The following is an 8401-nucleotide window of genomic DNA, read 5'->3' as shown; positions in this document are numbered from 1 at the left end:
TCGCAGTGGATGTTTATACCTCCCACTTCAGTCGGCTGATACCAACTCAAAGTAACCGGGGGAGCACCGATGTAGTAAAGCTTATTCTTTAAATATTTTATTCACCCAGATTATTTATAATTACTTATTTATATTTGTTTTTGTGGTTAATTAAACATATGTTTTTAAATCTTTATTTATTTAGTTGTAAATATTTATTTGTATAAAATGTTTGTTAGTATGTTTCTCCCGTATGTCGCGTGAATTAGTAGTTGGGTTCAGCCTGCTTGAATGTGTTTCTGTTTATGTCTAGTAAGTATAGGTGCGTTCGACATGAAGCTCAGCTGCAGCCGGTGATCAACGAGATTAGCCGAGCGCAGGTGGGGGCGGAGTTGATAACGGAGCCGTCAAGACGGACAGCTGGACACTTCGGGACTCAGTTGCTGCAGTCATGATGACCGATCACATGGGGTCATCATATATATATATATATATTTTTATTTATAACAACAAAACATTTACAAATAAAACAGAATACAGTCTCTACAAACTGTAGTTCCCTTTTAAACAATAAGGGAGAATTACGAATAAAATATTACAAATGCATGAGAGAAATAAGAGGAAATAAGAGGTTAATATAAACATAAAAACGAACAGGTCTATTAAATACAAAGCAATAAGCATAAATTCTAGGAGTTAAACATCAATCTTTAGGCTAATACTTTTTGTTTGAATATGCTAAAAAAAAGGTTTACATATATGTACATTTATAGATATAAACATTTCCAATGTAAAAAGCAAAACAAGGTGCTTTGATTAGGTCTTAATAAATTAGATTATTTTGGAAAATGAATGAATTTTCAAAAAAGCATTTTAATCCAAAAAGATTGTGTTGAAAAGAACAAAAGGTAAAATAAGTGAGCGATGTAAAAGTTTCCCAGAAAGAGCAGGTAGCCTTTAAACTGCTAGACAGGAAATAAAATATATATTTATATTATAATAATAAAACCATTTTATAATTATTTAATAAAATAGTTCTTTACTTTAATTTGTTAAGAGAGCTTTAGGGTGACAGGATCAATGATGATGATTATTTTATTTCAAGTCTGTAAGACTTATTTAGGTTATTCACTAAAATATACACTAAAATATATCATTTAAATCGTTCATGGAGATGAATGCAGTAAATAGTCTGTATAAAAAGGTTGAAAACAAACCTGTGCAAACAAGCTAACCTTTATAACCGGATTATTTAACAAAAGATGATTACTGCAGTAAAATATTTGTAGTCTTTTAATAAGTAAGATGTGTACAGGATAGAGAGGGTGTGAAAAGTGAATTGTTTGTTTTGAAACTTTTGAATCGGAATTTGTCCAATTATAAACCCGAAATCAACGTGTTTGTTGTCATGTGCTGAACTCGGCCAATCGTGTAATATCGGTGTCGTCATCAGAGCTCCTGCAGTCGATCTTCAGAAGCTGCATGGTCTGAGTTTGCCGTCTGATCTCGGAGCGCTGTCGCGGTACTTTGATGCCACATGTGACAGTCACATGGCGTCGGCGCAGCATCAATCCGGACAAGATTTCTAACCAGCATGCACCGCTTTAAGACAGATTTCGATCGATCTGCGCAGCGCTGCATGAAGTCGAACGCACCTTATGTCTTTATTTGTCGATTACTCAGACTTAGCGCTGTCAGAAAAATAAATAACAAATAAATAGCCAACTCTTCTCATCCTAACATCAAAAACCGATGCATTCATAAAAAAATATAAACATAAAAATATTTGGGTAATTTTCACAGTTGACTCCCCTGAATCGCCATTCACCGAAATTAACCGAAGTAATTAAGTGATTTTGTAATAATTTTTAAATGTCAATACTCATTTTATAATGTGTAGGCCCATATAAAATTGCAAAATCAATAAACAACTATGTTATTAAAAAGTTTATGGCAAATGAGTAATTTAATTATGAGTTTAATTTATTTATTTAATTATAATACTGTTCTCAGGCGACGTAGTGGCGCAGTAGGTAGTGCTGTCGCCTCACAGCAAGAAGGTCGCTGGTTTGATCCTCGGCTCAGCTGGCGTTTCTGTGTGGAGTTTGCATGTTCTCCCTGCATTCGCGTGGGTTTCCTCCGGGTGCTCCGGTTTCCCCCACAGTCCAAAGACATGCGGTACAGGTGAACTGGGTAGGCTAAATTGTCCATAATTCTGGGATGTTTTCCAGAGATGGGTTGCGGCTGGAAGAGCATCCGCTGCGTAAAAACTTGCTGGATAGTTGGAAGTTGGCGGTTCATTCCACTGTGGCGACCCTGGATTAATAAAGGGACTAAGCCGACAAGAAAATTAATGAATGCATGAATTATGATTATTATAATATTATTATTATTATTATTGCTGTTATTATGATTATTATGATCACTATTATTATATTATTATTGTTATTATTATATTATTATTATTATTATATTATTATTATATTACTATTATTATTATTATCTTATTATTATATTACTATTATTATTATTATCATCATCATTATCATTGTTAGTAGTACTAGTAGTAATCTGTAAAACAAAAACAACTTACAATTGTAAGGCAACTGGCTGAAGAGCTTTTAAGTTGATGCAACTTAAATTGAGTCAAGTGCAGTACACAAAAGTCCATCAACACCATTCTCATACACACCTCTGCAAATGTTTCAGTTTAGCAAATAAACACTTGAACACACACGGATGATTACGTGTTTGAAGCAGTCACATTTATTGGCCTCTTCTATGCACATTTACTAAGCAGCCGGACGAGACGGCGAAACGGTTGTAGAGACATTTTTTACAATGGGACTTTCCACAAAGTTTACTAAAAAATAAATACAAGACTCAAAAGTGTTGCACAGATCAAAAATATACAAAGGCTTATAATTAATGTAAACTTTGAAAACATTGTACATAAGAAACACCCTGGAAACGATTGTTTTAAAAGGTATCGTATTTACAGATTTGTACAAAATAAGAAATAAAATCACTGTAGTTGCTTGAAGACTTCAGTTTGGTACCAGAAGAGACATCACATAACTGTGTGTGTGTGTGTGTGTGTGTTTAATACAGCAAGTGTTTGTTCGACTCTGAAATCCTTTGGTACACAAATCTTTGCATGTTACCATTTACCAAGCATAATTAATCAAAACCGATTTTAAGTTAAAGGTCCCGTAAAGTGTATTTTTTAACTCAATGTTTGTCGTAATCTGAACTAAAACATGAAGAGAGGGCGGGGCATAACGTAGCTCCTCCCCTTTAAAAAACTGCCAATAGTGTTCTGTTTTATCACAGCTCTGCCAGTGAGAGTGGTTGAGCTTAAGCGCATCCAATGAAAAGCTAACGAGAAGCGTCTTTAAGGGGGGCGGGGCTTATCAGACAATAGAGAGCATTTGATTGGTCGAAATATTTAATGAGAAACTGAAGTATGATGCCAGTCAAATTGATGATACATTTAAGCGGAAGTGACAAACCACAAACTTTGGATGTTTATATCTTCTAAACGTGAATTTTGTCTCGGTTTTGGAGCGCGCTAGCTTATAGATATCCTTAAAACTAACATACTGTTCTTAACATTTAAAAAAAATGTATCTTAATTTCACGGGACCTTTAACTTCTCCTGTTTAAATAGCCTTAGGTACAGCAACACACAATGTGAAAAGCTTCACAAACATACTAAATCAGTGCAAATTTTACAATGTTGGAAAGGTAGCTTAAAAATCTTAATAGATCTTTAAAGTCTTTGCCACCTTTTAGATTTGCAACAGATTATAATCATATTCTTCCCTCTCTGAATAGCATCTCTACCTAAAGCTAGATAGCAGGTAGCTTCTAGTAAACACTGTAGAAAAAAAACATGTTAATTAGTTTCTGTATTTTAAGATTCAAGGGTGATTTTCGTTTATTTGCAGTTGTGAATTGCATTATGGGATGTTGATCTCTGCTCTGTCGACTTTTAATGTTGAAAAATCCACTCTACGGTCCAACAAAGTGACTTTTATTGACATTTTAGTAGATTGAAATATTATAATGTGCAGTGGTGCAAAGTAACAAGTATACAAGAATACTTAAATGACTGTAATTGAGTAGTTTTTCTCAAGAATTGTAATATACTAAGTAGTTTAATAACTTTTACTTTCCCTTGAGTACATTTTTAGAGCAGTATCTGTAATTTTACTCCACTGCTTTCCTTCAACCTGCAGTCTCTATACACTCTAAAAGATGTTGGGTTATTTATTTACACTAATAGTTGAGTTAAAATAATTTATGCTTTGTTGGGTAATTTTGAACCTTTATTGGGTTATTTATTAATAACTCAGTTAGGTTAAATGTTTGGTGCTTTGTTGGGTTATTTTTAGCCTTTGTTGGGTTATTTATGTAATGTAATGTGTATTTGTATAGCACATTTACTGTGTATGGCGCTTCACAATCATGAGTGGGGTCTCTCCACACCACCAACAATGTGCAGCATCCACCTGGATGATGCGACGGCAGACACAGGACAACGACGCCAGTGCACTTACCACACACCAGCTATTGGTGGAGTGAAGAGACAGTAATAGAGCCAATTCGGTGGACGGGGATGATTGGGAGGCCATGATCGTAAGGGCCGATTAAGGGACTTAATAACTCAACCAGTTGGGTTAAAAATCTTGAATTTCAACAGTCAACTGATTTAACTGACAAAGAACAGATGTATTAATATGCGTGCGTAATGTTGTTTTTGCCTTATGTAGTTTATTTTAGCTCTAACACTATATATATATATATATATATATATATATATATATATATATATATATATATATATATATATATATATAAATAAAATTACCACTTCGTGTCGTGTTTTTAACATCCGTTTAAGCAGCACTCTTAACTTGATGATACAAATGTGTGCTTAATAGCCAATCTATATATGAATAACACTGGTTTCTCTACCTCAGTGTTCATTTCTACAGTTTTTTTGGAGGAAATGATGCACATTTTTTGAGAGATTAGTGTTTAAGCCACTTTTTGTCAAAATAATCCAACAAATTAGTTATTTTTGTAACCCAAATTGTTGGGTTAACCTTAACAACTCAATGGATTGGGTTAAAATAACACAATAGCAGGTCGGTGCCAAAATGACCCATCAATGGGTTACCCGTTGGGTTATTATTAACCCAACAGTTTTAAGTGAGAACTTTATTTTTTCTTGTCTATGGGCGTTAGAAAACGTCCAACCTAAAATCAACCAAATATCAACGTCTAATGATGTTACAACTTGATGTTGTGTTGACGTTACCACTATGACGTCTATTAGATTTTGGTTGCCGTACCTGACGAATAAATGCCAGTATTTGACGTCAATATGACGTTGATTTAAGATGTTGGCTCGACTTTGGATTTAGGTCACTTTCTAACGCAACCTAAAATCAACTAAATATCAATGTCATTTGACATTGTTATTGGACATAAAATAATTGCTAAATGCTAAATAAATGTCCTTAAATGCTGGATAAACAATGAATTTAGATCACCTGACCTCACAACTTAATCTAATCTAATATTAATGTCTGATGTTGTGTGCCTGCTGGGCAATAACTGAATGCTCTACAGAATGTTACGTTTACACACACATGCACAAATGACATGTAAATGCATCAGCTTTTAAAAGCGAATGATTCACTACTAATTACTCTTGAGTACATGTGAAAGGTCTACTCTTTACTCATACTTTGAGTGATATTTACAACTGTTTCTTTATTCTGTTTGCACTGCATTTTTATTCAAATAATGCTACTTTTACTTGAGTATGACTTTTCACTACTCTTTCCACCAATGATAATGTTTAAGAAATAATATAAAGTGTGTAAAACAACAGAAAATGTACTGGCAGTGTATTTCAAAGTTTTTGTAGCGTAATATACAACATCAACCCAGACAATAAATCACTTTAAACTATTAGAATTGTTCATAAAAGTCACTTTTTTTTAACCTTTTCAACATTAAATGTTGTTGGAGGAAAGATCAAGATCATATAATGCAATTCAAAAGCATAAAAATATGAAGAAAAATACTAAATTGCTAATTTACATACACTTTTTTTTACAGTGTTGCTTAAATACTTGGTCTTATAAATGATCCAAAGACCGAATCTCGCACCAAGCAAGGTAAAGTTGCAAAAAACACCAGAAGGTCAATGGCACAAAGGAGAGAAAAGCCAGACACACCACTGGACACCATTGGGTTTCAAGGGATCATAAACATGGTAGCTTATGCCAGTATTATTATTTATAAGTGGTTTTATATTCAGCATTAAGTTCTGTCGTTCAAAACCAGTGTTTTCTCAATAAAGCTTGACCTCTGAAACATAAATATATCTGCAGGCATAAAGTTCATAAAATCCATCCAGCGAGACACTAAAAATCCTTCTGCTTTAGTACCAAAAATGAAACTACGGTGCGTGAGGTGAAACTGAATTCAAATAAAAAACGATCATCAAAACTGTAGTGCAAGTCCATCTGTGTTATTAAACCTAGTCTTTACTTTGATCTGCATCCTTATTTATGTCCTTCTACTTCAGACTTGCTCTGTCTCTCAGTCTGACGTGACTCTACACCTCTTCTTTGGATATTTTATTGTCTGTGCTACTTTTACCAGCATTGAGAAAAGAGTTTCTGTTTCCCATCAGTGTTAAAGGGACAGTTCATCAGTGAATTTACTCGCCCTCAGGCCATCATGGTTCTTCAGTAGAACATTCATTCATTCATTCATTCATTCATTCATTCATTCAGGGTCTTATTTATCAAGGGTTGCCACAGTGAAATGAACCACCAACTATTCCAGCATATGTTTTATGCAGTGAATGCCTTCCAGCTGCAACCCAGTATTGGGAAACACCCATACACTCTCGCATTCACACACATACACTATGGTCAATTTAATTTGTCAATTCACCAACAGCACATGTCTTTGGACTGGGAACAACACGGGGAAAACATGCAAGCTCCACACAGAAATGCTAACTGGCCCAGCCGCGACTCAAACCAGCAACCTTTTTGGTGTAAGGCAACAGTACTAACCACTGAGCCACCATGCCGCCCTTCAGTAGAAAATTAAAAAAGATTTGCTTAGCTGAACTCATCATGCTTGATGATTAACATAATGTCAGTAAAAAGTGACCAATTAAAAATAAACACATTCCAACAAGTCCAAATGAATCTCTGTGACTCATTGTGATACACTGAGGTCTTATGAAGTGAAACCATCAGTCTCTGCAAGAAATTGAATATTATTTACATTTTCATTAGCTTTTCATTAGCCTGAGCAAACAGTTTTCGGTGCTCATGCATACATCATCAATAGAGTTGAGTTTTAATTTGAGCGATTCTACCGTATTCTGCCAATCCTCATCGAATCTTGAGATCTAACTCAAATTCTCTGAAATTTAGACCTGGTTTTATAATGGAAGTGGTTCTCGAGACCCAACTGAAGTAATTTAATTCTTTGAAATTTAGAACTATGTTCTCCCTGAAGTTTGCATGTTCTCCATGCGTTCGCGTGGGTTTCCTCCGGGTGCTCCGGTTTCCCCCACAGTCCAAAGACATGCGGTACAGGTGAATTGGGTAAGCTAAATTGTCCGTAGTGTATGAGTGTGTGTGTGAACGTGTGTATGGATGTTTGACGGAGATGGGTTGCGGCTTGAAGGGCATCCGGTGCATAAAAACTTGCTGGATAAGTTGGCGGTTCATTCTGCTGTGGCGACCCCGAATTAATAAAGAGACTAAGCCGACAAGAAAATGAATGAATGGATGGATGACATTTAGAACTGAATCTAAAATGGAATTGATTTTTGATACGCAACGCTAGTCATCAAATACTCAGAAATTTAGAACAAGTTTTATAATGGAACCGGTTTTTGAGACCCAACTCTAGTCACCCAATTCTCTGAATTTAAAATTGGTTCTAAAATGGAATCAGTTTTTAATATGCAACTCTAGTTATTAAATTCTCTGAAATTTAGAACTAGTTCTAAAATGGAAACAATTTTTGAGACCCAACTCTAGTCATCAAATTCTTTGAAATTTAGAACTGGTTTTATAATGGTATCAGTTTTTAATATGCAACTCTAGTCTTTAATTTCTTTGAAATTTAGAACTGGTTCTAAAATTGAACTGGTTCTTGAGACCCAAATCTAGACATTAAATTCTCAAAAATTTAGAACTGGTTCTATAATGGAACCGGTTTTTGAGACCCAACTCTAGTCATCCAATTCTCTGAATTTAAAATTGGTTCTAAAATGGAATCAGTTTTTAATATGCACCTAGTCATTAAATTATCTGAAGTTTAGAACTGGTTCTAAAATGGAAACAATTCTTGAGACCCAACTCTAGCCATC

The sequence above is a fragment of the Danio rerio genome, chromosome 23, assembly GCF_052040795.2.
Source record: "Danio rerio strain M-AB ecotype USA chromosome 23, GRCz13ab, whole genome shotgun sequence".
NCBI lineage: Eukaryota > Metazoa > Chordata > Actinopteri > Cypriniformes > Danionidae > Danio > Danio rerio.
Note: the sequence above shows the minus strand (reverse complement) of the source record.